The following is an 18,203-nucleotide window of genomic DNA, read 5'->3' on the forward strand; positions in this document are numbered from 1 at the left end:
CCCGGCACTACCTCCCCCACACCTTCCTGCATCCCCACGTTATCCCATCCCGCTGCCATCCCGCTGCTACCCACTCCCCCCCGCATCCCCCTGCTCCCACCTCCCCCGCATCCCCGCACGGCCCCCACACCCTCCTGCCTCCTCACAGCCGCTGCATCCCCCCGCTACCACACCTCCCGCATCCCTCCACCCCCCGCATCCACACTCCGCCCTCCCCCCTCCGAGTCCCGGGCCCCACCCCGCCCCCCCCCCCCCCCCCCCCCCTCCGCAGCCCAATCAGGGCGGGTTGGACGAATTCAAACCCCGGCCCCGCAAGCGCCGGTGGCGGTTCTGTTTCGCTCCCCCGGGCGGGGAAGGATGCACCGTTGATCGGCCGGGACCGGGGTCGGTCCGGATGGGCTCCGGGAGCCGCGGGGCGGCTGAGGCCCGCCCCCGCCGCCCGGAGTACAGGTGAGCCGGGGGCAACCGGGCTTGGGGCCGGGGGGCCTCGGGAAAGTTTAAGCGCGGTATTACCGGGGCGGCGGCTGAGCCCCGGGGCTGCGCCGGGCGCCGCCCGCCAGAGGCTCCGCAGGGGCGGCGGGGGGGGGCGCTCCCGGTGCCGGCTGCCCCCCCACCCCCCCTCGCCACGAGCTGCCTCGGCTAGGGCTCCCGGGGGCTTCGGCACCCACCCTGCGGGGAGGTGGGGTGTCTCGGGGGTGGGGGTGCTGCCGGGGGGCCTGTGACAGCTTGGGGTGGGGAGATAATAAAAAGATTTTGGAAGAAATATCGCTACTAGATGAAGCAATCGGGGTGGGCGTTCTGGGGAAGAAGTGGAAAACGGGGAATTTCTGCAGCTGCTGCAAAACTGCTGATTTTGGAGTTCTGTTGGCAGGAAGGGGTGGCTGTGAGACCCCCGGGCTGGGGGGCTGGGAGGGTGCCCACCCTCGGGTCGGGAGAGCCGCTTGGCTCGCAGAAACTTTCAAATGAAATCCAGCTGTTTTCTCCCTGCTGGAGCCGGGGGGCTGTGTGGAAGCGGAGGAGCATTGCCCAGCGCCCTGGGACGGAGGAGCCAGCCCAAGCAGCCCCCCGAGGGAGTGGGGGTAATTTATATCTTGGCCCCCTTGGGAAGAGTTGGAGCTGTGGGAGCTCCCCATGGGATGCCGGCAGCTTCAGTGAGCCCTGCCCATGGCGGAGGGAATTCGCCTCTCCTGAGCCTTGGGAAGACTGGGCTTGCTGGAGATGCTTTTTGGTGCAGAGCCTCACACTAAACATGAGGATGAAAGCCGTTAGGGGCGGCAGGTGTGGATTTGACAGTGGTTAGGGGCTCTGCTGTGCTTGACTCCCATCCTTACCTTCCTGCCATTCCCAGAGGTCTTCTGCTTCCTCCCAGCTATTATTATTTGCCATAAATCTGCCTGAAAGGAGGCAAAATCCCGAGGCTGGCAGGGCAGACCTGTTTGCAGTATGGGGGAAGCATGACTCCGGTTCTGTCTACTTGACGAGTCTCCCTCTGCAAGTGCCTCGTCACCCCGGGCTCGGGCTGTGATGCTGTAATCAGCCACCCCAGGCCTCCCGCCTGTCCACTCCAGTGCCTGTCACCGTGGGGCGCACATCCAGCACTGAACAGACCCACTGCACCCAGTGGGAACTTGTTGTCCCAGTAACACCCAGTTTGCAGCTAAGCGGGCAAGGCCCCTGCAAGATAATAAAAAACCCCCACCACCAATCTGGTGGTGTTCTTCGCTTTTAATACCATTAGGATTTTTTAATATCATTAGGAGTGTGCCAGTCTTTGGGTTTGCAGCCAGGAGGTGGTGGGCATCCTCTGGGGAGGATGTCCTGGCGGAGCCTTGGTAGGGCTGGTGCATGGGATGGGAGGTGGGGAGGGTTGTCCTGGCAGGTGGGCTGGGTGGGAACAGGTTCTGTCTTGTTGTACCTCTGGTCTTGTCTTCGGCAGCGCAGCCCCAGGCTGCTCCTTGCAGGCAGTAAAAGTGCAGATCTTTGGGTGAGGCTGTGCCTTGGGGAGCTGTGTGGGTCCTGTGCTCAGCGCTGCTCCTCATGCCTCTGCTTCCATCGGGGAGACACCTGGCATCACCTCTGCAAGCCGTAAGCACCTTGCAGGGGTGAAATGCCCAACTTGCAGGTCCCCTTGGGGAGGATTTGGTGCTGCTGCAGGGATGCACAGCCACGCTGCCTGCTTGCCAACCCGCTCCCCAGGCCGGGAGAGGCCGGTGGCTCTCACCAACGTGCTGTCCACCTGTTGCAGGTGGCACCGGCTGGGCAACGTAGGCAAGTCCTGCTTCTGCTGGAGAAATCTGCTCTGTTTCCCTTAGCAGTTGGCCAGCTCTGCTGCGCTGCCTGCAGCGTTGCTGGGGCAGCATTCCCAGCCCTCAGTGGGGATGGAGTGGGCTGCAGACCAGTGACCAGCGCCTGCTCGGTGACCACAGCGCTGGAGGCTGTGGGTGGGCGCTGGAAAGCCGGAGGGTTGCAGCAGCAGAGCTGGTTTATCGGCTCCGTGGTTTCTTCACAGAAGCTGACATGGGTGGCAGAAGGGGGTGGCATCCTCTGCCTTGTGGCTCTGAACTATCTCCCATCGCCAACTGTCAGTAAATCCTGAGCCGATGTGTTTTCTGAACAGCTGCTCCTGGGAAGAAAACACTGTTGGGCTGTCAGGCGCCTGGGAGCTGCTCTGATTTTACTGCAAATATTCTCTACAAAGTAAAATTGATGGATCTGAATCTAATATTCTGAAGGGGAGCTTAATGGCCATTAGGCTGTTTCTTTCCAGCTTGGAGTGCAGAGCTGCACCATTTAACTGAAGGATTAAAGGCATAAAGATAAATGGAGAGGGCTGCCAGATGGGTGGAGGGTGGCAGGGGGCTGGCAGCTCCGGGGCATGAGGCCAGGAGATGAAGCACAAGGACCTAGAGCAGAGCCGGGGGAGGCTGCTGGAGGCATGGCAGGAGCGAGGTCTGTGGCAGGAGCTGCTGCCTGCCGGGGCAGAGCTGCCGTGACCCGAGGAATGACCTCTAATGTGGGTCTGGAATGACCAAGCCCGCAGGGATCGGCATCCCTGAAGTCCTCGGTCCTGGCTCTGCCCTCAGCAGTGTTCTGCTTGTGGCTCTTGAGCCTGTGGACCCTTTTGGAGCCAGGAGCCAGTCCCTGACCTGCTGCCCAGCGTGGTCCTGAGGTCCTTTCGATTGCACTGTTGAGACAAGCAGAGCAACTCCTTGGGCAGGGCTCGGGCTCTGCATGTGCTGGGGAAATAAACTGCCTGTTCTGGCCTGTCAGCTGGCCCCTTCCAGGCTGTGCTGTGGCTCCTGGAGCTGCTGCATGGCACCTCTTCCCTGCGTAGCTGACTGCCATTTAACCGGCTCCGAGCCAAGAGCTTAGCCCAGCTTCAGGCACGTCTTTTGCCTGCTCTGAGTTGTCCCTGGTTGTTGACATCAGGCCAGTTCTTGTTGGTGCTTCCCCAAATAAACCCCAAACGTGCCCCTGCCCCATGAATCTGCTGTTGTTCCTGTGGGTGTAACTGGGGCTCTCGCCTGCCCTTGGCTCCACAGCACCCTGCACTGTGTCCAGCAGCTCCACGGTGTCCAGGGGAGGGGATGGTGTCCCCAGATCTCAGCTTGCCTCATTGCTGCCTGCTCAGCCCCATCTGCAATCGATGCTCTCCCACAGCATCACCAGCCAGTGGGTACTGGGGCAGTGGCTGAGGGGTAGAAGGACGATGCTGGCCATGGGAAGGTATTCCTGGTGGTTGTTCCTCTCCACAGCACAGCTCAGGGTTGGTGCTGTGGCTTGGTGGCTTTGGAGGAAGAGGGCAGTGGTCTGTGGTGGTGAGAGTCTGTCCTGCCTGCAGGAGGCTGGGAGATGCTGCCCACATGCTCCCTGTGCTAGGGTCTGCCACGGGTGCCTGCCCTTAAGTGCTGGTTTTGCAGGGAGAAGGGCACAAGCAACAGGACCTGGATCTCCCCACCTGGCCTCTGGCATGGAGATGCTGGAGATGCCAGCACTCCTGTCATGCTCATCCTGGGCGTGGGCTGTTGCTGATCTCATCTGCAGGCTCTGAGATTGTGGAGCAGCCTCCAGTCTGAGCGCTGCTTGGGGAGGAACAAGCTGGGTTTAGGCTGGAGTGGGGAGTTCCTGGGGGGGTTACAGGGTATGGTGGTCAGCAGCCCCTTCCGAGGACAAGTTTTTAACTCCCGACCTGGAGAGTGGCTGCTGGGGTAGCTTTAGCATAGCGCCTGGATCTCACCATGGCATCCTCCCCGCAGGCACTTCATGTGTCTTAGCTGACACCTGGCAGCGGTAGCCCTTGGCCAGCTGGACCAGGTACCCCACTTGTGGGTGCAGGGAGTGAAGCCACAGAAATGAGCACGTTTCTCTGGGGATCCATGAAGACACAGGGTTCAGTGCTGTAACAGATCTCGAGCAGCTTCTGTAGATCCCGTGGGACCCGATCACTTGATTATTATTTTTCTTATTATTAATATTTTTCTCTCCCAAGATCTGCAGTGACAGCAGCTTCGGTTTGTTAATTCAGACGAAGTGCCTCTATTTCATCTCCAAGTTTCTGGGTCCCCTGCAAACAGGCTATTTCTCCAAGAAAGGAGACCAGAGGTGTTTCTCAACCATAAGTTATGTTGCTCACAGTCTTCACCTCCATGCTGACTGCCTCCATCCCTGTTCATAGGGATGTGCAGCTGGACAGTGCTGCATCTTGTGGCACTGCCACCTGCCCTCATCGTGTGGCTCTCCTACCCCAGCAGCACAAGCAAACCAGAGCTGCCGCGGAGCCCGCGCAGTCACCTGGTAAGGTGGCTCTGAAAGCATCTCTAAGTGCCCATGCTCTGAGCATGTAAATTCTTCAATGCATTAAATAAAATAAAGAAATAAATCCAAGGTGATAATAAACCAGAAAGCGATAGGCCAAGAAAAGCAGCAATAAATGGATAAACAGCCTTCGGGGAAAAGCGGAGCCATTCGTTGCTCTCCAGTGCACCTCCAAGCAGAGGCACACCAGGCACGTGGGCAGACATACATACATACATATGTCTTCATAGGTATCTGTGGCAGCGTGTATGGGGTCGCGCATTGTCCCTGCAGCGTATGCAGGAGTGGCTTTGCCATCCTTCGTCATCGTCCAAATTTTCAGCGGGGTGTCGAGGGTGGCCCAGCTCGGGGGGCTGTGGCTGCAAGGTCTGCTTGTGGGGTGGGAGATCTTGGTGCAGTGGCAGCTCTGGCAACGCTTGTGGCATTAAGGTGAAAAATCACTGTGAAGCCCACAGTGCTCTGCCTTGGAGGAGAGATTGTGCCGTCTCACTGCCTTTTTCCCTTTCCTGCAGCCTGGTTTGTACCTCACAGGTCTGGTTCCTGTTCATGCTCCTGCCTGCGTGTGCGATGGGGTGGGCACAGAGCCACCTGTGCTGCAGAGCCACCAACTCAGCACGCCTGGGGCCGGCAGTGCCCAGCAGCGCTCCGTGCTCCTGCGGACATCGATGGTCTGAGGCAGCTCTGCTCACCGAGCTGGTGGCCACCTGGGAGGGATGTGGAGCTTGTGTGGGTTTGCCAGGGCCAAAGGCTCTTGGTGTTTTCTACAAAGTGTGGGGGTGATGGAGCTGTTGGTGCCATTGCTTAAAGTACTATGAGGTGTGCTTGCTGAACTCGTGGTGCTTGGGGAGGGGGCCTGTAGACCCACCTCCTGGCAGGGACTGTAGGAAGATACTGAGGCAAGACGTGAGGGTCCTCACTTTGAGCTGAGATAAACCTGCCAGCAAGCTGTTCTGGATCTCGCAGGGTTTGCAGGTTCTTAAGACCAGACGGGGCTGCCCCAGACAGCCCCTGTGTCCCGCTGTGGTACGTCACTTCCTATTGTTTGTGTTGCCGTGGCCTTTAGAGACTTGGCTGCAGCATAGGGTCCCGCTGGGGACAGCGTGGGGTGCAGGCACAGAGGTGGCAGCCCACCTTAGGGAGCTGGTGATTTAGAAGAATGGGGAGACCTCCAGGCCACCGTGGCAGGAGTGCAGGGACCAAGTGAGAAGCAAACCATTGTCTGCGACCCCCACCAGCCCCAGCATTCGCTCTCCTGTCTGTCCCGTCCTTATTGCCTTGCTCGTTTGTCCTGGCCTGTTCCCACCACCACACCACCTCTCCTGGTGTTGGTTGCACCTTCTCCAGCCATTGCCTGTGCCTTTGCTCCTCTTGGTTGTGCGCAACCAGCCCCAGCTCTCCCCAGAGACCTCCCCTGCCTCGGCCAGCCTGTCCCCATCCCTCCCCAATGCTTGGGGCCCCTCCGCAGAGCCCAGTCCCTGAGCGTGGGGGACAGCTGGACCTGGGGGGCAGCCCCATAGAGCTGCACCACATCGGAAATGCTCCTGGGCTTGGGACGTACCAGTGAGTGCAGAGATGAATTCACAGGACCCTCTGCTGGTGCAGATGGGCTGCATTGCAGATTTGCGAGTTTGTCTTTAATCGTGTCAGGCATGTGTGCTAACGAAGGGATTAAGGCCTGGAAGGCTGGATGATGCAGGCCAACTTTTCCTTGCTTGTTTCAAGGTCTTGTGTTTCACAGTATTCTCTGGCTCTCCTTTCTCTCCTGCATCCCTGGCCTCCCCCTGGAGCAGCCGTCTGGTTCCCCCCTCTGTAGGATCCAGTGATGCTGATCCACTGGATGGACATGGACCGCTTGCCCCAGCCCTCCATCCCCACCAGCTGGCCAAGCCTTGCCCATTGACAGAGAGCCATGGGGATGCTCTGTGTGAATCTGGGCACCGTGTCACCGAGGTGATGGGGGAGGAGCAGGGTTCACCTTGCTGAGGCTGTACAGTGGGTCAGAGCGAGGGTGATCCACTTACAGACAAATATCAGAGGAATAATGTGACCACGAGGGTGAAGCAGGGAGGAGGGAGGCTGCTCGGGCTGTCCTGCATTACCTCCTGCTTCACCACACTGAAAGCCCCGTGGCTGCTGCCACTCTGTGTGAGCTGGACCTTGCTCCTGTGGGAGAGGCAAGGACTCGCCTGCAGCGCTGGAGGGAGGGAGGTGTCGGGACATGGCGAGGTTCACAGCCAAATGCAATACAATGCTCCTTGATCCCTGCCCCAGCGTGCAGAGACCACGTCAGGTTCTGCAGCCTGGTGAAAGATTGACTTGGAGACGTGACTGGGCACAGAGCTGGTTTTGGTTGGGGGTCACGTTGCCATCTGCCCCGGGACTGCTCCGAAAGAGTGGTGCAACGCTTAACCCCTGCTTGGGCAGTCCCAAACCTCTCTGGCTGTGCCTGCCTTTAGCCAGCGATAAGCTAGGTGTTCCCTTCTCCCTGGTTTGTACACTGTGCATTGGCAGCTTGGAGCACTTCTCCAGCAAAGATTGGGATGTGCTCCAGGGCTGGACACCTTCCTGGGAGAGGGAGAAGTGGTCAGTGATGCTCTGTCTCCTGTGGGGAGCAAGGGCTGCTGCAAAGGATGCTCTCTGACAGCCTGCTGTCCGCTGCAGAGAGCCACGGGGTGGGGAGCCGTTCTCATTGCCCAGCCCTGAGATCCTTTTTGTTCCAGGTCAGGAGCACATGCAACCAAAGCTCCAACAAACCCACTGGGGAGGTGGGTGATGACTGAGAGCTGCTGCCATGGGTACAGTTACGCCAGCAGACCTACCTACTAGCTCATCTTTGCTTGATGGGGTTGCCATAAATGATGATGGAGACTCCGGAGCTGTGTGGGACAGTGTGGGACAGGCAGATCAGTAACACCCCCCAGAGAGCAGAGCTCAGCTGGTCACAGCGGAGAGAACCTCATCCCCATCAGCCAAGGAGCTCTTGGCCCTGCCAGGAGGTGACGAGCCAGGGTTTGGGGTAGGGACCATGTGTCTCTGGGTTGTGATTCTCTTTTCCAGTAAGAGAAGTCTCGCCAGAGGACTCGGGTCAGCCACCCTTCCTGGCGTGCCAACATGCTTCCAGGAATGAGCAGAGGGATGCATTTCTCAGCTCTTACGGGGCAGGCAAGCAAATCAAGAAGCATTGACAAGTGCTTGGCATTGCGATGGCACAAAGTGTCCTGGCACAAGGGGCCTTGGTGCTATTAGCAAGGGGAGTACAGGACCGGCGCTGCCGGGGAGCTTAGCTATCTGGCGCTGTGCCGGAGCCCGGCTCGGGGACAACTGGATGAGCTGCAGCCCTGAGTGGGTGGGTGGATGAGACACAGGTCTCCACTGAGCGTGGTCCTGCTTCAACAGGGCTGATGGTTTGGCGTTGCAGACAGGTGGTCCCATCTCCCCTGTCTGCCCCTGCCTGTTCCTGCTCTGCACACACAGCGTAGGGCTGGCACGGTGCGTGTGGGAAGGGAGAAACAAGGATTTGGGGTCTCTTTGTTGCCTGAGGCTCTAGTTCTTGAGATGCTCCTTCCCTCTCGCTGCACCTCGTGCTCTGCTTCCCAGGCTCAGAGATACAGGTCTGACCCTTAAGGAATATGGGACCAATCCTGGATTTCCCTTCCCCAGTGGGAAATAGCAGCAGTGTCAGGGCTTGGGATAAAAAGCAGCATGACCTGCAGCGCAGCTCTCCGGCAGTGAGTGCTGGACTTCGGGAAAGGGCTCCAGGTGATGAAGCCCACCCAGAAGGAAGCATCAGGCAGGAGCTAAGTGCCTTTGGCTGCTCTGCAATGCCTGTTGGCTTCGTGGCAGAGTGCCCGATGCGATCCTGGTGAGCCTGGGCTCCTGATGTGGACACCCTCTGTCTGCTGGGGGTCTGCATGTGCAAGTGATGTGGGGGTCCCTGGCTGGTGGCCCGGGTGAGAGAGGGCTTCAGCAGTCCTGGTGCTGAGCTGCAGGGGCAATACTGCTGCTGTGGTCCCCAAACCAACGTCCATCCCCCCGAGAGGGGGGCAGTGTGGGCTTGTTTCCCCCTGATTTCATATGCTGAGTACAGAGCTGCATGGTCTAGCTGTGAGAGTGGTGATGGGATGCGGAACTATTGTCTCTGGCAGCTGGGTGGGACTTTCCTGGTGCTGATATTTCTGGGAATCAACCCGGGAAGGGCCGGGCCCATTCTGACACCCTGGGTTTGCAGGGAAGAGCCCCTGTGCCCACTTGGCTTCAGCATGAGCTGGCTTGGCTGAGCTCTCAGCAGCACTGACCTTGAGGGAGGCAGGAGGGCTCTGGGGGGGGCTAACGCCCGTTCTGTGAGCGGTGGGCTCAGGAATTCTGCAGGACCTTCTGCACCAACCAACACGTACCTGCAGATTAAAATGTCTTGACAGCACTCCTACCAGGTGGAGGGCAGGGGGAAGTGACCGTGTTGTAAGGCTGCCTCTGGCAAGAGTAACAGGACAGCTGAATCTACAGAAGCCAGAAAACCCTTCCTGCTCTGAAGGTGATCTTTTGGAGCCTCTAGAAGATCCCCAGGGCTCATTAGCACCAAAATATCTGCCAACAGCAGATGAATATAGCAGGCAGCATCAGACGTCAGGGCTATCTTTTGCACTGCTGAGTAAGTTCGGAGGAGGGATCGGAGAGCCTTGCCCTGTGCTGGGCGGGTATCTGAGCTGGCTCCAGCCAAGGCTTTACAAAAGCAAGGTCCTTTGCCCCCATGACCACTAAAAAGCCATCAGGCCAGGCAGGAGCGTTAAGCCTGGCCATCCCGTTTGGGACACTCATACCACCAGTCCAGCACAGATTCCTTGGCCATGGTCTCATTCACTGGAGAAGCCGTGAGTGGCTTTGGCTACAGCCTGGACTAAGGCGATGATGTTGATGGGTCAGAGGGATCTGCTTGAGCCCTTGCTGTGATCCAGGGCAGTGCTGCGTCTGCAGTGGGTTCATGGTTGCCCTAGTGCTGTACATCTGGCAGCTGGTTTCTCGTGCTATACGCCAGCTGTGACCACCCCACAACACATCCCTGGAGCAGACTCTGGGTCTGGTTAGACTCCAGAGGCTCCGCAGCCTCACCTTGATCCACACGGTATCTCCCAGTTCCTTTGCCTGCATGGCCAGTTTGCTGCTTGTTGAAGTGTCGCTGGGGCTGGGGGAGTGCTCCAGATGCTGGGAGCTGTGACAGAAGTAAGATTCGATTAGCACCTTCCCTGCGGGAAGCAGGAATGGGATACCCTGGCTTCCTGCAGCCTTGTGTCTCTTGCCGCCGATGGTAGATAACAGTACTTGGAGTCAGTAGCAATCTGCTCCAGTCACGGGAACAGCATCGATTTTACACAAGCTGGAGACTTGGCCCTGGAATCGATCTGCATTTTTATCAGCACATCTCAGCTGACAGGAGGTGTTTTGCCACTGCTGCGGAGGAGCTCTCTTCTGGGATTGCTGTTGTTGGTTGCCTCAGCTCTTCGGGTCTTCTGCTTGGTCCTGCAATGTCAAGCACCTGCCTGCAAAAATTTGGAGGGCTGTTCTCTCCGTTAAAACTCTGCTGGGGGCTGCAGCATGGCTGGGCAGCCCCCACTGCCAGCCTTGCAGCCTGCAAACAGCTGCGGTGCTTCGTGGAAGGGGGAGACCAATTCCAGCAAGGTTTTGCCTTCACTTCTCTCCCTTCCCTCTCCTGCTTCCCTTTGAGCTGTACAGGTGGAGGGGATAAATTCCAGAGGATTCAGCTGCCAGAGGCAGGGTGTTTACTCTTTTTTTCCTGTGATGTTCCTAGACGAGAGCGTTTAGCCCGTGTTGGCATTTGAAAACTTCATTTTCCCTTTGGATTTACTATTGTGTGTGGGTGCTGGGTTGGAGAGCATTTGTCAGTCCCACGGCAGAGGAAGCTCTGTAGATGCTGTTTCATCAACTTGCCTCTTTGCAGGGCTCTGGCTGTGCCATTTGTCTGCTGTGCCCCCTCCAGCCCTGCTCTTTTCTGGCTGCCGTTCTCTTCTTGCTGCCTTCTGAGTTGGGCAGGAGCCACTTGGAGCCGGGCTGAAGCCATTCCTGTCCCTGTTGGAATAGGTGGGATAGTTGTCTCCAGGGGAGAGGTCTGAACAGGTCTGTGAGCCAGCAGCAGGGCTGGACTTCTCATTTGGAGAGCAGAAGCTCGGTGGATTTAATAGCTGGAGTCCTTGGTTCAACCCTTGGTTGAACCCTTTCCAGTCCGATGGGGCACGGTGCCCATGTGTGGTTTCACGAGCGTTCCCCTCTGCCCAGCAGTCGCCTCCCTTTACCTCCTGGCTCTTCCCCTTCCCCGGGCAGCCCAGGATCCAGGGGCTGAGCTACAGGTGCCTCCCCCCGCATGGCGGTGAGCTCCCCGAGCTGGGGGGGGCTTGGCCACCTGAAGGTGTCAGCAGTAGGGTGGGCTGCGGCCAGGCATGTCCTGAGCTGTGGATGTTTGTAGCCCACCACAGCCCACAGCGGTGGGCTGACCGAAGCCCAGCGTGGCAGGATGGGGAATGGCCTCAGGTGCCTGCCCGTTAGCTCCCAGGAGCCCCAGGAGATGTTTCAGATCCTGTGCAGATGCCAATAGTGGCCATACCATGGCTTGGGTGGATGATGTGGACTTCTCAGCGATGACATGGGGCAGCTGAGCTGCTGTGGTCCTTAACGCAAGGATAGATGTGGAAGAGCCCTCATGAGGGCACGTTCCTTCCTCTGCCTGGTGCCTGCTCTCAGCGTGTGGGCAGCAGCTTGGGCTGGGATCCTGGCCTGGCTTCTGGAGGCTTGGCTGGTGGACCCAGGAGCTCTGTGGAGCTGTGGATGTTGTAACAAAAAGCAGAGTAATATGGAACAGTGGAATCTGGAGACAGAGTGGTCTGGCAGACTTGGGCTGAAGAAAGCCAGTCCCAGGACAGAAGCGATTTTGCTGAGTGAATTGAGGACAAAGAAGGGGTGGTCCGACCACCGTCTCCAATGGGTGGGGGTATAACTGGCAACCACAGGTGAAAGCTGGTGCTGGCGTAAAAGCCAGCATTGCAGCTTTGCTGTGAACACCTTCTAGCTGCAACAACTCCCCGCCCCCCCACTCCCCTCCACTCCCCCCCCCCCCCCCCCCCCCCAAACATCGGCTTTGGGAACAGCCTTGGTGAGGAGAGGCTGAGCTGTTTGACAAAGCAGGATCCATTTCTGGAACGATGTGTACAACCTTGGATTGCACCAGGGCTGGCTCCTGGGTCCCTTCCAGTCCCAGGTTACTTGTCACTGAGCAAAAGAATTACTAAAACTCCCCAGGCGCTTGCTTTGGTGTTACTTCAGGCTGAGCTAAGGTGCGAGAAGGCACAGTCCTGGCTAAGAAGAGCACGCTGCGCAGTTCCTCCTCGTTCCTCCCTCTGCACGCTTTCGCCGGCTGGCAGACAGGGAGCCCAGAGCAGCAAAAGGGGTTGGTTTCACATGCTGCCGTTGCTGGAGCTGATAAATGGAGCAGCTTTGGGCAAAGCTTAAGCTGTCTTGCCAAAATGGCTTGAATAATTCAAGTCCTCAAGGAGATGTTTGCTGATTTGGAAACATGTGCTGATGCGCAGGGCTGAGGGGTACCACCCGAGCGGGACAAGGCATTAATTTAAGGTTGCCTCTGTTGATGTTTTCTATTTTCCTTTGAAATGGGAGCTGCAGTTGAGCATGCTGCCTGGCAAGCACTGGGGTTTGGTGGTGATGTTACTGTCTGAGCAGGAGGCTTGTCAAGAAACGATTCTATTTCATCCCACGAGCAGACAGTGCCAGGCTCCAGCTCTTCCCCTCTGCCTGACCTCAGAAGGAATTGTCTCTCCTGCACAGTGTGGTGCAATCCAGCCCTGCCTGGTGGTGTCCCAGGAAAAGCAGAGTCAGCCCTCCTTCCACCAAGCAGGCTCAGTGTGGGGTGGCATGGCATGGCATGGCATGGCATGGGATGAATGGGATGCTCCTCTTGCAATTGTTATCTTCTTCTCGGGTCATCCCATGTTCCACCAGATCTCAGAAATATGCTCTGAAACTGGGAAGCAGTGTCAAAGGGTGAGAGCAGGAAGCCTTGGCAGAGTTTTTCTTGGGTGGCTTGGTTCTCTGCTGCAGATGCATCCTTCTGCTGTCTTTCTGCAGAGCCCTGTGTGTTCCCAACATTGCTCCAACCCTGCCAGAGAAAGCAGCAGGACTTGAGGGAGTTAAGAAGGACCAAGAAGGTTGACAGAGCAAGTTGAATTTTATTAGCAAAGAAAGGGAGTAAACTTCCCAACACATAAAGCTGTTATAAAGTAATCAATTGTTCTTTGCGTCTGCTGGCACAAGATGAAAAGCGATCAGTTTAGTTTAGAGCTAACGAGATTTAGGTTAGATATGAGTGAGATGCAGATTGGTGACCAGGGAGTTCTGGGAGAACCCCTTCAGCTGCATTTTAACAAAGTGAGTGACTGTTCTGAGTATCCTTGGACTTATTTCAGTGCTGGGCGCAGGTGGTTTCTGGAGATCCCCATGCTTTCATGAGTCCAGGACTTCCCTTATTTAAAACCTTCCTGAAGATAGCTCTAGGGGAGCTTGTTGTGGTTTTGGTAGTGCCAGATGCACACGTGGTGCTGTCAGACCTGCGGTGCTGCAGGGTGGCAGGGGAGTGGGGCGGGCTGGGGTGGGCGATGAACTCTGGCGCATTTGCATCCAGCCTGGGTTGTTCTTCTGGGGGGGGATTCAGCTCCATCAGCCACAGAACACCCAGGCACCGCCACGCATGTTCCTGCACATGAATGGTGGCAGGCAGGACAGCAACCCAGACAAAGAAATAATTAAAAATCACTTAATTGCAGCAATGGATTTCTTTGGAGTAGTGCATTTGCCCACTTGCTAAATAATTCATAGAAGAGCCTGTTAATTAAATGCTAAAGACATTATTTGCTTAGCATTGTTTGTACCTATATTACTATTTAAATGCAAGAAATTACCAAGTAATTTAATTGCTAATTAAAAATAATAGTTACTTACCATCTTAGAAGAATTAGTTCTGTGTATTGTTTGCACGGAGCACAAACACTAATACTTTCTTTCTAGACAGTTATCTTGCAAACTTATCCCTGTGTTTGTGTGGATGGAAGGCACATACCCCATCTTCTTTTAATGGCTATTAAAAACATGAGGAAAAATGCAAATTAAAACCAGTGAAGCAGCACCAGCTGCCTGTGGGGAATGTCTAGCTTTGTTCCCCATCTTCCTCTCTCATTTCCCCGCAGAAGGTCCCCTGGACACCAGCCCCTGTTGCACCTGCACTTACAAGCTCTCTCGCTGCATATGGCCTTGGCCTGTGCATAATGCACAGCACAGGGGTGAAGGTCCTGGAGAGAGAGAGCAGTCCCAGACATCCAAGACGTTGTCCTCAAGCTGGGAGTGACAAATAGGCTAAAAAGGCATTTTCTAATCCCTGAGACCTGAGCTTGTTGGGAAAGGCCCTGGAGGAGGCAACGTGATGTGCTGGGATGCTCTGCAGTGTGCAGAGGCGTTAGGAGGGTGAATTAGATGTAAGAGCCAGGGACTGGAGGGCCCAGTCTTATGGATGGCTCTAGAAAGGAAAAACCAGCCAGGGCTACTGGATCAGATGAGGCGTTTGGGTGCAGGTCAGTGGTGCGTTGGTCTGGGTTCTCCAAGGAGCAAAAGTCTGTGTAGGCACACCGGGGAGTGTGTACTCATTGGGGTGCGTGGGAAAAGGGGGGGGTATAGGTGTATGTGTGTGAAGGGGATGCACTGCGTATGGAGGCTGTGTGCATCTGTAGTGGGCGCAGTGAGTGCTGGGGGGGTATCAGGGGTGATTGCAGCCTGCAGGTGCTCTTGGGGGGGGGGGTGTTGGGTTTTTGGGTAAGGGACCGTGTCTGCACTTGTATGTGAGCCCTAAGAAATAATGCTGGTTCAGCTCTCCTGAAGGGAGCTTGAGGGATGCACTAAGGTCTTGCTCTGATGAACTCGTCATTCAATATTTGCAGTGGGTCACGCGCTCCCCATCGCGAGTGCTTGCTCAGTGCCGGTTCATCACCTGGCTGCTCCAAGTGATTCACTCGCAGTGTTTCACACCGGGAGGGGGATGGGCCACGCTCACAAGGCTGTGTCCCTGCAAGCGAAGTCTGGGTGCCCTTTCGGAGCTCTTCCAGGCACGTACGTGCAGACAGGGGTGGTGCAGGTGGGCTCCGAGGGAAGAGGGAAAGCCTCCCTCCCCCCCGCCACAGGGTGCTCAGCCTGACCTGCTCGAGGGTGCCCACCTGCATCACATCCTCCCCACATCTGGTGGGCCCAGAGCTGACCTGGAGTGGCTTCTCCCGGTCACAGGGAATTAGTGCTGGAAGACGGATTGCATTTCCTTAGACCTCTATGGATGGAAATTTCCTGGCAGTGTTTTCATCAGCATCCTGATGTTTTGGTCAATATTGTCTATGGGAAACTTAACTTTGAGGCAAAATGCTGTTTTCTTTTCCAAACCAAAACATCCAGTTTCAAATGCTAGTTAGGATGACGGGGATCTGCATTATACAACATGTTATTACAGTGTTTAATGCTGAAGCGGGGACCAGGTTTGTTCCTGTGAGCAATGGGAATGTTTCATTCCGGGAATCTACATGTGGAAACGTTCACCTCCTGGTGAAATCAGCCTGATGGGGTCTCTGAGGGCATCAGCCCTGTCCCTGGGGGTACTCGTGTCCTATCCTTACACCTCCTCCCAGACTGAGAGTTGTCTAGAGCAGAGGACACGGGTATCTGTAGCCCAAAGAGGGGTCTGGAAGAGGCTCTGAGCTGACCAGGGCTCCAGTTTACTGAAGGATTCAAATAATCGTTAATAATAGCCTGCCAGTTTCTGTCAGACTGGGTCATTTCCTTCTGTTAAGTGATAATCAGAAATCTGAGATGATGCCTGTCCTTCAACTGAGATGTGCAGGCAGCTTTTGTGAAGGACAGTTTGATTCCCACCCTCTTGGACTCTGGCCAGTGACGGGGACTGCTGGAAGGGGCAGAACTGGTCCTGACCACAGCAAGGTGTGCTGCTGCCTGTTGCCCCAGGGCAATGGCATTTCTGGAAGCTTTAAGGGGTTGTCTGAGTTCTTGGAAAGGAGTCCTTTAGCTCTGGTACCCTCTGCCCTTTCCACTGCTCCCTCATTTCACTCTCCAGTGGAGCTCTTCTCCTCACCTGTGTTTTGGTTGATGGTTCAGCTGACACCTCTCCTACATCATCCAGCAGTTGGCCTTCATCTCCTCAAGGGCACAGAGCTGCTCCTGGCCAACCTGCCCACCAGGACCTCCCCCTCCCCTGCTGCAGGTCTGCTTTCCAGCCCTTCAGCCCTGGTGTACAGCAGCATTCTGGCTCAGTGGCAGGACTTGGCATCTGCTGAGGCTTCTGTTCTTTCCTCCACCTTTCTGAGGTTTTGAGATCACATCTGCACCAGCACTGTCCTGTGAAAAACATCCCTTGGAGTCTGACTGTCCATGTGATTTTTCACACCCTCTATGCCATCCACTATTCAGCCCTCACCTCCGCGGTTTGTTTTTGAGGATGCAATGGGAGGCTGCCAAAGACAAACCCTTTCTGCCTGCGCTTTAGCTAAGTGTGAGATTTATCCCAGTCGGTGGCGGTGTCATACCGCAGGTATCCCACGTGGTATCGCCTGCCTGCCATAAGCATCCATGTCGGTTGCAGTGAGCATCAGGCTTTTCCACAGCTGGATCAGCTGGAGGACTTCAGAGACCCTCTTGAACATGAAAAAAAACAAAACAATGGGCTTCAGTGGGCTGGGCTGGTGCTCCTCTGGAAGGACACCAAAAGCAGAGGGTGGGAGGTCACTCTGGGCTGGACATTTGTGCAACGTATCGATACAGGCTGGGAAACAGGTCTGAGAGGTAGCGACCACAGCAGGAGCAGCGCTGAAGACTCAGCTGAGTTCTGCAGAGCTGCTGCTCCTCCGTGATCAACGCCTGGAAGAAAACCAAAATGAGCTCTCTGAAAAAATATCTGTTGGATGGAAAGACTGGGGGAGCTGTATATATGTAATTAAGATGGCAGTTCAGTGATATAGAGAGCTGGAGCGCTCGTTCTGCAGGCGCACCCGGCCAACGGCGTGTTTTGTTGAAAATGAAAGAGGTTTGGGGAAGCAGGGTGAATACTGAACGGGATCGCACCTCCAGCGTGTGGCCGTGATTAACTCTCAGATCAGACCCTGGGCTGGAGGGTTGCAGTTGTTACGGCTTCGCTGCCATGACTCACCGGGGCTGATCAGAAGGGGGTCAATAAATTGGAGAAAAGTCAGTGATGAAAGTGACTGATGGGTGAAGATGGGAAACAAAGGCTTTGTTGTGAAAGCTTGGGTGATCAGAGGTGTCTTCAGCATGGGGTACCAGTGCCTGGCTGGAGAACCACCACGTTCCACCCAGCAGAGCTGCACCTGATCCCAGCGGCTGAAAGACGAAGCTGCATAAGCTCAGGCCAAGTACGGGTGCAGGTTTTAAGGGTATTATTCAGTTATCAACAGCACAGGAAGTTTTCAAAAAATGAAGCAATTCTTAAATAGCTGCTGTGAGAAGGATTTGCCTCAGGGCAGGTTATGCACTTCAGCTTCATGGCGTTCACTAGGAAATAAGCATATAACGGGAGCAATCCATTGTGTGCTTATCTGTGGTCTGTTGAAACCGCGTTTCATGTTTCTAGCTGGACTCTGACAGCTGGTGCTGCTTTTCTTTTAAAAAAACCCCACCAACTAAACCCAAAACATCTTCCTGTGACACCAGGGGCCTGTGGCATCACAAGAGGTATGGGGAAATGGTGAGAATTGGCAAGTACTTCTTGCCTGAAGGACCTGAAAATTGGGAACCAGCATGGGTGCGGTTCTGGGCTTTTGGAGAGCCCTGGCTTTGCCTTCGCTTCCTCTTCCAGCCGGTTTCCTTCTCCCTTGCCAAGCTTAGCCATGGGCTGCTCCTGCCTTTGGATCCACTCACCCCCTAAGCTCCCTGGATCTGGTTGCGCCTCCCCCTTGTCCTCCCCTGCCCGGAGAGGGACACCTGTGGGAACATTATAGGCGTCGTGGGGGAGCTGGTCACCTCGTATTGCCTTGATGGCGCATTTCTCTTGCTCCTATGTCCCAGGTGCTCCCTTGAGATGGAGCCATCTCCTCCTAAAAGCTGTCACCGCTGTAGGATGCTTGGGGCTGCAGCCTGAAAGACTGCCTCCTGCTCTGGAAATCCATGTTTTGGGGCTGGTGGAGAAAACTTGAGATGGGCAGCCCTCTAGAGAGTTCCTAGGAGCTCAGAAGTGCATTTTGGCTCTCCTGATGCCAAGCCTGGGTCCTGAGGAGGGGACACTGCATCAGCTCCGCACCTGCAGTGTA

At 56.0% G+C, this 18,203-nt stretch overlaps 1 protein-coding gene across 2 annotated transcripts in view; it reads left to right on the forward strand.

The window, feature by feature from the left end:
• The first annotated feature begins 295 nt into the window (after positions 1 to 295).
• The window catches only part of CTXN1 (cortexin 1), a 39,395-nt gene continuing 21,487 nt past the window's right edge, over positions 296 to 18,203 (forward strand). For both annotated transcript variants that reach the window (XM_040593750.1, XM_040593751.1), the window contains exon 1: positions 296 to 450. The gene's annotated coding sequence lies outside the window, so the exon portion shown is untranslated. The remainder of the gene's footprint in view (positions 451 to 18,203) is intronic.

This window comes from Falco naumanni, chromosome 4, assembly GCF_017639655.2.
Source record: "Falco naumanni isolate bFalNau1 chromosome 4, bFalNau1.pat, whole genome shotgun sequence".
NCBI lineage: Eukaryota > Metazoa > Chordata > Aves > Falconiformes > Falconidae > Falco > Falco naumanni.